Source organism: Leucopleurus acutus (genome assembly GCF_964270905.1).
Source record: "Leucopleurus acutus genome assembly, chromosome: 4".
Taxonomy (NCBI): domain Eukaryota; kingdom Metazoa; phylum Chordata; class Mammalia; order Artiodactyla; family Delphinidae; genus Leucopleurus; species Leucopleurus acutus.
In genome coordinates, this window is record NC_139146.1 from 64,823,711 (window position 1) to 64,836,814 (window position 13,104).

General features: G+C 42.6%; 1 protein-coding gene across 2 annotated transcripts in view; it reads right to left on the bottom strand.

The window, feature by feature from the left end:
- RBM47 (RNA binding motif protein 47) overlaps positions 1–13,104 on the bottom strand; it is a 165,157-nt gene that overhangs the window by 86,933 nt on the left and 65,120 nt on the right. For both annotated transcript variants that reach the window (XM_082838838.1, XM_082838837.1), the window contains exon 2: positions 8,946–9,030. The gene's annotated coding sequence lies outside the window, so the exon portion shown is untranslated. The remainder of the gene's footprint in view (positions 1–8,945; positions 9,031–13,104) is intronic.

A 13,104-nucleotide genomic window follows, 5' to 3' on the forward strand; every position in this document is an offset into this window, starting at 1 on the left:
CTAGCAAAAGTTAAAATTTTGAAGAACTTGAATTCACCACCATGAGCTTGACAGCTTGCCAATAATTAAGTGCTTTTCTGATGAGATTAGTTGTGACATTATTAAATGTGATTTTTAAAAATACTGTCTAATGAAATGTGTCAATATTTGGATCATCTTCACAACTCAGTAAACTAATATTTTCCAAATGACCAATTCACGATGTTATAGAATCATGCATAGTAAAAGAGCCATTCAAAGTACCAGATAAACCAGGGGATTTTAATACGAGTATGAAAAGTTCATTGATATGGTTTCAGATTCTACACTGCAACTAATCTTTAAGAAACTATCGCTTGTAGAGTTTGGGTTTAATATCAAAGAAGAATGTTCTCAATTATCTGAAACGGCTATTACAATACCCCTCCCTTTCTCAACTACATATCTTTGTGAAGCTGAGTATTCTTTGTTTACTTTGATAAAAGTAACATATCTCACCAGATTGAAGGCAGAAGCAGATATAAGAATACAGCTGGGGCTTCCCTGGTGGCGCAGTGGTTGAGAGTCCGCCTGCCGATGGAGGGGACGTGGGTTTGTGCCCCGGTCCGGGAAGATCCCACGTGCCGCGGAGCGGCTGGGCCCGTGAGCCATGGCCGCTGAGCCTGCGCATCCGGAGCCTGTGCTCCGCAGCGGGAGGGGCCACAGCAGAGAGAGGCCCGCGTACCGCAAAAAAAAAAGAATACAGCTGACTTCTATAAAGCCAGTAATTAAAGAGATTTGCAAAAATATAATGTGGTTTCTACCATCTACTTTTTATATAGTTTTTCATAAAATGTCATTTATGTTAACATAAGAAATTACGATTATTTAAGTACTTAATAAATAAATATTTTTAATTTCTTAGTTTGAATTTCCAATGTGGTAAATAGTAACTGATACAACCCACATAAACAAATACACTTCAGTTTCCTCAATAATTCTTAAGAATGTAAAGACAGGGTTGCCAGATTTAGCAAGTAAAAATGCAAGATGCCCAGTTAAATTTGAATTTCAGATAAACAACAAATAATATTTTAGCATAAGTATCCATGCAATATTTGGGACATACTTATAACAAAAAATTACTTATTGCTTATCTGAAGTTTACATCTCATTGAGTGTCCTTTATTTTACTTGCCTGTTAAGATGTGCTGAGCCCAAAAAAGTTTGAGAAAAGCTGCAGTAGACCATGCCCCTCACACTTGTACTAACACACTAATACCAACACTTATTAAACACCCACTGTGTACCAGACCCAGCACTAAATTCTTGACAAATATTACCTCTTCAATCATTCCAAAATCCTATGTGGCAAGTATTATTATGATCCCTAGTTAACTAAAGCTAGTTATTGGGGGAAGGCAAGACTGGAACTCAGGCACCCAAATCTCAGCTTGTAACTATTAGGCTTACACTGAACTCTGAATAATGGAGAATCCCAAAGATGATGGGGTTTTCTGTGTATTTGCATCTCAAATTTTAGCAAATCGATTTCTGTTGCTTCTCTTCTCTCTGTCTCATAGTTGTGTGTTCTGCTATCAGAACAATGATGAAAACCAAGGCTGTGTGTCAGGGAATTCTATCCAGAACTGGCCATCAGCATTTGACTCAGAGCAGACTTTCCTAATGGATGCTTCCCTGGGCATGACAACAGCACTGTTCCAGGCTGGGAATTCTAGAATGGAGAAATGGTGCACAGGCACTGCTCGTTACTGTTAATTGGAAGCTGCTGGGAGCTTGGTGCTGGGCTAGGATCATCCTTGAGAATAAATTGGTAAGTTCTCCAAATGAATCTGTACTAGCTGAAGCAAATGCAACCATTGTTGTAAGTGAGCCAAGGTCCTATTATTTGTATGATCATGACCCAGGCCACTGGATATATTTAATGAGCTCAGGTTTGACAATAAACCAACTAGAGAAAGTAAATTTTTTTATGATCCAGGATGGGGGCAAGGGGGTGCCTCATGATCTGCAAATACAAAAATGAATTTGCTTGCAGCCAACTAGGGGCCCACCCTCAATCACCAAGCGCTATAATGAAATGTACAAAATGATAAACATATAAGGGAGGGAAGGAGGGAGAAAGAGAGATACTAGTCTTTCCTTTGGGAAAATTTCTTTAACAAAGGGAAGATTTACCTTTCAAATCTCTTTTGTTTTGTAAATTTGGATTTTTATTAGATGTGAGGCACACGACATTACACTAAAGGCAGTTGTGTAACCAGAAGCCAAGGGTGATAGAACTTTGAAAATTATCCTGGAGGACAGAATGAGACAAGGGGAGGGGGAAAAAAGGGTAGATCAGAAAAGAAAAGATGCCAGAACTGGGGTGTTAGATAATGAAGATGTGCATTTTAGAAATCAAGATTTAGTGAGAGCCTAGACAGCAGGCCGAGGGAGAAAGAGGGTTTGGGGAAACCCAAGGGCCCTTGCTGTGGGGCATCTGAAGGAAAAGTAAAAGAGTCATTTTTTACTTTTAAAACTGTCAACTTTGCCATTCGCCTCAGGCCCACCAGGCAGGGCTGCTGTCTGAGTTCAGATACTGGCCCAGCCCTGCCCTGGTGACGGGATCTGCCTTTCCAGCAGTCTATCTGCACACTCAGTCTAGATAACTCAAGCACTGAAAGGAGTGTCTGCAGAGAGAGGAAAAAGAAAAAGAATAACAAGCTGAGATGCAAGCACGGCTCCCTCCTCAGATAAGCTTGGGTGACCAAGGAGTGTAGCTTTACCCTTCAAGGAACCCTCAGAATTTATTCTTGTGAATGCTGAATGTCAAGGAGGACACAGCCAGAAACTGTGACTCATCAAATTTCCAACGTCAAGACCAGAATGCACAGTCTGGATCCAAGGACTGGCTTTGCACTCAGAACACGGAGAGTCAAGGCCTCTGCCTGCTTCAGATACAAAGGCGGTGGAGCCATGGGGCCCGGCCTTTGCCCCACCAGCCCATTGCTTTTCCCTGTCTTCAGCGCCTGGAGAACAGGGAGTGTTATCCCACTGCGTTTGAGCTACAGGCCCTTATGACATCTCAGAAAGCGATCTGCCTTGAAAAGTGGTTGGATCTGTACATGATGGTCACTGGCCATTGGTATAGAGCCAGAGAGTAAATATTTTCGGCTCTGCAGGCCATATGGTTACATATTTCTCTTTCTCTTTCTTTTTTGGGGGAAACGCTTAAAAATGTAAAAACCATTCTTAGCTACATACAAAAACTGGCAGCAGAGCAGGCCATAGTTTGCTGATCTCTTACTCAGAGCAAGGGCAAAGGGTGGGCGGCATAAACTGGAGGTTTCTGCACGCAGTCTGGTTGTCATAACATGAGACAGCTGTTCCACTGCCTTCCTACTGACAAAGGCTACCTAATTCTCCATCGCACTTGCCGAGTCTGACATTCTCCACTTGTGGAGGCATCTTCCCTTTGCTATGATCCTCTTCAAAGAAGAATTTAGCTGTAGATCTGGCAGGAAATCAAACCTTCAAATGATAGTGTTATATAGTCAGAAAATTAGATAAAAGGCATTTAAAATAAGCTAGAATATTTTTTAACAGGCTAGTTTTCCATTCTGAGTGTGTGTGTGTGTGTGTGTGTGTGTGTGTGCATGAGTGCATTTCTGTTTAAAATGAACACTCCACATGTATCACAAAATTCCAAACCTGGAAAAATCTTCCGATGTAGCCTAGTCCATAACTGTTTACATTTGAGGAAACTATGACCTACTTTGGTTAAATGAAATATTTCAAGTTACACACTAGCTGGCAGAAGAGCTTGAGCCAGAAACTTGGTTTCCCGATTTCCAAATTAGTTCTCATTCTACTACTCTACTTTATAGCACATTGCCAAGTTAGTACTAAAAATTCAATTCAACAAATACTTATAAAGTATTTCCATACATGCCCAGCACTGGCTCAGTGCTCTGGGATACAAAACAAGTGTAAGAGATGAGTCCTGCCCATGAAAAGCTTTTGAGCTCACTGAGAAAACAAGGTGCACACACATGAAACAAATATATTCTGTCTTACATTGTTATGTAATTATACAGCTAAAACAGAGCTGATGATTCTTCCTATAATGACAGAATGGTTCTTTATCTTTGCTGTTCAATATGGTGGCCAGTACAGCCACGTGTAGCTGCTGAGCACTTAAAATGTGGGTAGTGCTACTGTTACCAACGTGGGTTCTTGGACCCGTTAATCAATAAAAATTGATAAGAGGCCAGAAGAGGAAGTTAGGCAAGGCTTTATTGGGACTCCTGCTATAGCCCAAGGGAGCAAAAACAGGTAATAGGTTCCCTTGCTCACCCCCCGAGGTGGGGTGAGCTGGTCCCCTAAATGGGGTGAGGATGAGGTGGATCCGTGGGGGGAGGCGTGGCTTGGTGGTCTGCCCACCCCCTTGGTGGTGCTATGTGCAGGGGTCATGCTCAGGGCCCTGCTTTTGCTCCCTGCACCTCAGAAATGGCAGTTGGGTTTTGGTCTTTTTTGTGACATGCTCATAATTTGCCCCAACTGCACATGTTTGCAGTTATTTTTAGTCCCTCATAGTTTCTTTGTATTTTGTTGCTCTGGAGGAGACGTTTGTTCAGGTGCAAACACTGCAGTAAAGGGTCCCAGGTCCCAGCCTGTCTCATGACTAAGGAAGTAAACTTTTAACGGTATTTAATTTTAATTAGTTTAGATAGCCACATGTGGCTAGTGGCTACTGTATTGGACATCATAGGTCTAAAAAAATGGTTATAGATCTGGCTGGAAGATAGGTAACAAATATTCTGTCACTTCTCCCTGTTGTGCCTTTGGCAGAAACCACTGCTGATCACAGAAGCCTTCCCCTCTGAGCAGGGATGAGCTCTCAGGATTCCCCATGCAACGTTATTCTCAATTGTCTGGACCTGGTATATATGATGAAACCTATTTGCCATCCTTGATACAGATAAAAAGTGACAAATGTGAACAGGAGAAGGAAGTACTTGAGCTGAGCTTAGAAAGGCAACGTTTGGACACATAAAGAGAAAGGGACAAAGAGTGTGGGGCTCTCCAAGTGGAGAACAGCATGATCCGAGGAACTGGACAGAGTTCTCCTGGTTCTAGGACAAGGGGGATGCTGGCCCTGACAGAAGGTAAGATTGCACTGGGTGAGGTGGAGATACGGGGACAGACAGAAGTGGGACCTAGATTAAGGAGACCTTTGCATTCCAGGAGTTTAGACTTTTTCTTAAGAGCAACAGAAGCCCCTGAAGGTTTAAGCAGGATAATGACAGGAGAAAAACATATTTTAGGAATCTGATCTGATAGCGAGCCACAAACAGGATTGCGTAATGGACACATACATTCAGAAACCGGTAAGAAGGCTATTCCACTAATGGCTTATGGTTTTCCTTTAGGAAAGTAATACTTGTTTATTAAAGAAAATGTATAAATCACAGAAAAGCAGATATAAAAATTAAAACTAGACCTCTACCTTTCACACTCAACCGTAGCTGGCATTTTGATGCAGTTTCTTCTGCGTTTTGTTGGGCGTTTTTCCCCCTTCCGTGGCTATTGCAATAATTCAGGAATAAAGTTAGGACTAGGAAGGTGGTAGTGTGAATAAAGAGGAAAAGCCACAAAAAAGTTTTTTAAGTGAGACAGCAGAGTGAAGAGAAAAGATCATTAGCGTTAAGGGACCTGGGACCTGAGTTCTAGGCTTGACCATTTCAATGGGCCGCCTCTCTCTCAACCCCTAGCCTTGGTTTCTGCATTTTAGCATCTAGGGACTGGTCTAGATCAACTTCTTAATCTCTTCTTACTGGTGTCTAAGTAAAGGTCAGATGAGATTTTCAAGACCTTCCCCCAGACCTAAAATGGAACTGAAATGTGTCTGTGTTATGTCTCTGTTCATTTTAAGTGAACATCACAACAGATAGATAGCTGGGGTTGTCATAAGACAAAAATGTTCCCATGATCTTTAAGCTGTACCAGTAACACAGAACGGGAGTTCTATTACAGGTGTATCTATTTTATAGATACACCTGTATCTATAGATACACCTGTAATCTATAAAATTTTAGGTGTTAAGTAATTAAACTGTATATTCTGAACAGTGTCATAGGGAGGACGTGTAGGTGTGGTTCCCAAGACATGTAATGGGGTGGTGTAAACAGGGGATCCATTCTCAGACAGGACTCCACCAAGCAGTGGCAAAGTCTTCCTAAGACCCAAAGGTTTTTAAGGCCCAAACCATCTTCGCAGACCACAGGAAAAACAAACCCAAAAACAGCTACTACAGAACGCAAATTATGCTCTCTGGAAAAAGCAATACACAGCCATTCACCAGGTTAATAAGCAAAAGTGTAAAACAGTGGTTGTCCACACGGGACATAGATGAGACTCAATCGTGGAGTTTTCAAAAAATACTGATAGTTGGGTCCCTCCTCAGACCAGTTAAATCAGTGTCTCAGCGAGCAGGGCCTGTGCATTGACATTTTTTTTTAAAGTTCTCAAGACAACTGAAGCCTGAAGCATCAGCGGATATCCCAGAACAAGAACAGTTCAAGGGGCCCGGGAGCAGCGTGGGCCTACACTCAACAGACCTCTCAAAAATGACGACATCAAATTCACTCATGACTAAGAAACCAGCAAGCTTGAGAAGGCCAATTCACTGGAACTTGGGTTCCATGTTGTATATGGTATGTGTATGTGTGTACATGCACGTGTGTGAATTTCCGAATCTGTCAATTAAGTTACTCAATTGCTTAGCAGTACTCTGGATAGAAAATGTGAACAAAAAGCATGAAGTTTCAAAACCTGAGAATCTCATAATGGTCCAAAATGGAAGCAGGGTCAAGTAGCTGGCCTCTGTCTGTTCTATTTAAACCATCTTTTTTTTTTTTTTAATCTGGCTTTTGGATGGAGGAATTATGCATTATACTATGCCAGTGATCACCCTTCCCTGATGCCGTCAAGTAAGTAGAGAAAAAGAAAAGTGGACACATTTATTAATGAAAACAATCTCTCACTAGAAGCTGATCACCTTCCTATAAGGGGTAGGTGAAGGAAATTAAGAACATAGATTTGGGGAGAATTCAAAGGATTGGCAGGAAAACAGGACTTGCAATCCAGCTCTAGGAAATGATGCTAATAGAGAAGGAAGAATATATGTCTGAACCACAAAAACAAAAAATCTCTTAAGGGCTTTTAAAGATTCTTCAAGAAATGTGACTAAATCCTTATTTTAGGACAGACGTCTGTTCATCTGAAGCCACTTTCCCTCTACCTCTTTCCCCATTGGGTTCATGCTTATTCCTTGAACCTGACACTCGCCGGCCCATGTTGAAACCCTCCAGCTGTTCCTCATTTGATAAGTCACTACCACCCGCCCCCAGTTGCCCTCTGCCTAGTAAACCACTCCTTCCTTCTCCTTCAGGTCTCAGTTAAAACAGCACTTAAATTCCAAGAAACCTTCACCAGTGATCACTCCTCCCACTGACATTCAGAGTAGGTCCTCTGGTTTTAAACTCCCTTAACTCCTTGCAATTCTTCTTCAGCCCACTCACAACTCAATTATTTAATGTCTGCCTTGCCTACTAGACCAGGTTCTTGGAGGCAGAAAACCAATCCTTTCTTAATCTCTTAATTACCCAGTACCTGGCACAGAGCCTGGCACATAGTAGGTGCAGGGAAAAACCTTAGTTAACCAATTTACCTGTACCCCTACTGATTTAAGGATTAATGTACTATCAGTCATGGGGCCCCACAATACAGAGGTTCTGCAAATCTTAAAGCCTGTATAAATCAGACCCATGTGACTTGGAGAATCCTGTCCATTCTGTGGCATTACCTCTACAAAGATGCTACTTACTCATGCATTTAACATGAATGTGAATTTGGACTCATTCACACATAAATGGATGCTAACAAATCACTCTGTGGACTCAGTAGTGAAATATTCTAAAACAGAGTATTTGACTTGTAAATCCCATGATGCAGAGCACTGGAAGGGAGCCAGGCTTTGGATAAGAGTATCTGTTCTAGGACCTGCTGCCTAAGAGGCTGCTCCGTGATATCACATGGGTTGTTCGGAATGCCAGGACCGCTGCTTAGGAGGTCCACAGGCTACTCGTCTCAAAACCATCATATGGAGTCACCAAAAATTTTAGTTTTTAAAGGCACTTGCACTTTGTGAAAAATAGGAGGCAGACAACACTTAATGCTGGTCATTTGTGGGTTATTAGAGGAATACTGTGTTTCACCAAATCGAAATCTCCACAAGATGTATCCCAACTTCAGACATGTTAAATTGTGGGGGGGAAGTGTATTCTACAGTTGATGAAATGCAGTGTACACTACAGGAAAAACTCAGTATTAAAAGACTTTAAGCGAAATCACTCAAATATAGCTTCTGTCATTCTTTTTGACTGTGGGAGTCTTCTGGGGACAATGGTACTTACAAAACATACAGGGCGGGCTTCCCTGGTGGCGCAGTGGTTGAGAATCTGCCTGCCAATACAGGGGACATGGGTTCGAGCCCTGGTCTGGGAAGATCCCACATGCCGTGGAGCAACTGGGCCCGTGAGCCACAGCTACTGAGCCTGCGCGTCTGGAGCCTGTGCTCCGCAACAAGAGAGGCCGCAACAGTGAGAGGCCCGCGCACCGCAATGAAGAGTGGCCCCCGCTCGCCGCAACTAGAGAAAGCCCTCGCACAGAAATGAAGACCCAACACAGCCAAAATAAATAAATTAATTAATTAATTAATTTTAAAAAACAAAAAACAAAAAACATACAGGGTACTCTGGCCTAGTAAATTAGGCAAATACCCAGAAAAAAACGATATGTGTTGGTTTAAAAAATGAGAGAGGATTAACATTTGGCTGTCACTATGTAATGTTCACCTACTTTTCTCCACCCCTGAATGATGTTCTTTTGAGCCCCAGTGAAGATGGAGCCAGATGACTTACCAAACCTCCTCACTGAGCCCAGGAGTGGCTGATCTCTGCTAGGTGACCTAATGCGAGGTGTCCTGATGCCTCTCTTACCCGAACTCTGAAATGGAAAAGATAACACTATTGAACCAGAGATGGCTAAGAAGAAGTATGCAGTAAATGATGGCTAAGTGGTTGGAGGGGAAGAGGTAAGAAGAAGAAATATGGTGTTTTATGATTAATAAACACCTTTGTGTATGCACGGATTACAAGCAAAGCTACATAACCGGTCAGTACAAGAGATCTGCACTGGCTCACATACATGGAGAAAATAGGTCATGTCCTTTTGCCAATTCCACAAGGCTATTCAGGTTGATATTAGCTAAAGGACATTCAAGGGAAAAAATTCTCAGTCCAACAAGGAGAGAAGAGGAACATATAAAGAGGTGGTGTAACGGGGAGGAGAAGCTCACGGGTTTGGCCAGGTACTCAAAACTCACCTCTACTGCTTGCTAGCTGGGTGACCTTGGGTGTTTTACTCAGCCTCTCTGATCCTCCTTTTTCTCATCTAATATGAGCCTGTTTATCCACGTGTTACAGACATTGTGACAATAAACAAGACAACATATATGAAGCCCTTGGGGCCCCATATGAGAGAAAACATTCAACGGAGGGCAGCTATGATTATTATATTCATTTAAATGTTTTTCTGCAGAGGCACATTAAATTGTGGTCTTTCAGGGTATATCACCAAACACTCAAAATTGTTTAAAGCCCTGTGAGCTGTTAGTGTTTTAAATATTTCTTTACCTTTGGAAGCCCTTTGCAGCTAGCTTTTCTGCCCATATATGAACAATATTCCCTACCTATTCCACTTCATCTTTAATTAAATACATTTGATTAACTAGGCTCTGTACAGCAGACTTTATTATGCTACAACTCACTGAGAATGAATAAAACCCCACAGAAGTTTCACTACCACCCACTCCAAGAAAGACCACAAGTCTGCAAGCTACCTCTGGGAAACAAAATACTGAGTTCTGCTAACTCCCTCAGTTGAACTAGGTAATCATTTGTTCCAAAGTTCTTCCCAACTCAATGGCCTAATTAACTAAGGTTGAGCTTTTGATTAACACAGTGCTTGAAGGAACTTTGACCCACAGAAAGTTGGCATTTGACTTGCTTCTGAGTCCAACTTGTGTCACGAGTGCTGGTTTCAAGGGTAATAAAGGACTGGCTGTTTGCTTACAGCAAATGGAGGTGGTGCTGTGTCATTATAAGGCTTTTCCCTCGACTGTCCACCGAACCCTTGGCAAAGGTAGTTTGCAGCCCACACGTCAGCTTTTGGAGTGAATAGGATGAAAGGCTGTATATTTCCAAACTGAAAAGCACCTAAGTTCTACTTGGCACTTTACCTAAATGTCAGTTGTTTAGGAAACATGAATATGATCCCCTGATCAAAGTGATCAGAGTGGAGATCGGGTGTTGGAGCAGGTGCATGTCCATCTAGTGCTATGTCCATCTAGATTCTGCCTTGGTGAGCAAAGTGCTCTCTCTCATGCCTCCTGAGTTCTAAAACACTTGTCAGACACAAGGCAGAGACCACAGTACCTGAGAGCGCATGTTCCTGCCTGTTATAAGATGAATAGTATCCTTCCTAAATTCATATGTTGAAGCCCTGACACCGCCCCACCGCCCCAGTACATCAGAATGTGACAGTATTTGGAGACAGGGCCTTTCAAAAGGTAACTAAGGTTAAATGAGGTCATATGGGTGGGCCCTAACCCAATATGAATGGTGTCCTTATAAGAGGAGATTAGGATACATTCACATATAAAGCAAGGGATGACCATGTGAGGACTCAGCGAGAAGGTGGCCATCTGCAAGCCAAGGAGTGAGACCTCAGAAGAAAGCAAACCTGCCAACACCTTGATCTTGGACTTCCAGCCTCCAGAACTGTGAGAAAATAAATTTCTCTAGTTTAAGCCACCCAGTCCGTGGTATTGATGTTTTGTTATGGCAGCCCTAGCGGTCTAATACACTACCTCCCTCTCTGTACCCCCAACCTTATGCCTCAGGACCAGGCAGGGAACAAATGAGGAAGTAGACTAAGAGCAAAAAATAACAGGAGTGGTGTAGATGGTGGTAAATAGGAGAGGTACCAAATTTTTAATCTTTAAAAAATACTGGGGAGCCACACAGAATATGTCCATGGCTTGATTATGCCGGAGATCTTTCAGTGGCAATCCCTGGGCTAAACCATTGCAATGAGACACTTAAAAACACCCACTATTCATCTTTCAACAAATATTAATTGAATACCTACTACAGGTCAGGCCTTAAGCCAGACACTGGGTATAGCAGTGGTGAATAAAACAGGCATCTTCTCTGCCTTCATGGTATATAATGGTCTGGAACAGGGAGTCCAGGTACTGGGCTAGGCGAGAGACGCCAAGTTGAAAAGACAAAGTTGCTGCCCTCCAGGGTGCCGCAGATTAGCAGACCACAGACATGAAACAAGACCATCATGAAACAATGGGACACCAGCTCTAAGACACAAGGGGCAATGGAAAGTGGAAAGATGACTGCAAGTCTGTCAAGGTTAATCAAGGAAGACGTGAGCCAAGTTCTGGAGGATGAATAACAGTCTGCTTGGCAGACAGGGATAACGAATGAGGAGAGGGCATTTTTCAGCCAGAAGGAACAGTGAGTTCCTGGGTATGGGGACATGAGAGAGCGCAGCATCTTTGGAGAATGACGAGTAGTTGGACTGAGGGTGGGCAGCGGAGGGGGCAGCAGGACGTGCAGCTGAAAAAGGCAAGGCACTCACATTTCATTGCACAATGAACCACTGGAAAATTTAAATCAGGAAGGTGGCATTACAAGAACTACCTGTTAGAAAGATCTCCTGACCATGATGCAGAGGGGCTAAAGGCAGGGTGACCCATCTGGAGAAGATGAAGGCGGGGACCAGGGAAACAGACAGAGGGATGCCTGGCAGGCAAGGTCAGGGATGCAGAACTGAAGTTGTCATGGCGTTCAACCCATGGCCACAGACGACACTGCCCAAGGACATTATGTGCATCTAGAGAAGCACTATATATATATATATATATATATATATATATATAGTGTGTGTGTGTGTGTGTGTGCGTGTGTGTGTGTGTGTGTGGTACGTGGGCCTCTCACTGTTGTGGCCTCTCCCGTTGCAGAGCAGAGGCTCCGGACGCGCAGGCTCAACGGCCATGGCTCACGGGCCCAGCCATTCCGCGGCATGTGGGATCTTCCTGGACCGGGGCACGAACCTGTGTCCCCTGCATCGGCAGGCGGACTCTCAACCGCTGCGCCACCAGGGAAGCCCGAAGCACTAATTTTTTAAGGGTACTACTTTGATCAATGAGAACATGCATTTCTTAAGCTTTTAATTTCATTTATCTTACATTTCACATCAAGAAACTAACTCTGCTTATCCTTTTCATCCATCAAAGTCACATGTACCTCAGTTTCCTCATCTAAATATGGATAATAATGGTACTTCCTTCACAGAGAAGATTCCTTGAGCTCATTAATACCAGTAAGTAGTTAAGTGCCAGAAATGCATTATTATTAAATCAGCTATTATTAGAGCAGAAATAAACTTTAAAGAACAAATGGATAATTATCAACTGTGCAGTTAACGATAATCCTCCCTCTCAGTGAAAATGAGCCAGATTAAAACTACCACCACAACTACAAAGAGTAAGAACTCATGTAATTGTCTTGAAAAGGAGCTGCCTCTAATTTCCTTAATCTCTCCAGAGCCCTCACACAGCTTCTTAGAAAGGGCCCCAATATTTGTGCATTATCATTACTTTACATTTATAAAATGCTTTGTAAAATGCTTTATAAAAATTTCAAAGATTAATGATCCAAAGGGATGTCGGACCTGCAAAGGGAGACTGACTGCAAAGAGACACAAGAGAACTTTCTAGAGAGCTGGGAATTTCTATATCTTGATGAGGGCAGTGGTTCCATGGCTGTATGTGTTCCACATAGCACTAAAAATTGTTTGAATGTTATCTATATGTAAATTATAGTTCAGTAAAGATTGAACAAGGATAAAAGGGCTGGAAGATGGGGGAAAGGGGAGTTCAAGGGGAAATGGGTACTCATATTCCGAACAAAAGTGAAAATAGATTTGAGTGAAAGAACTTGC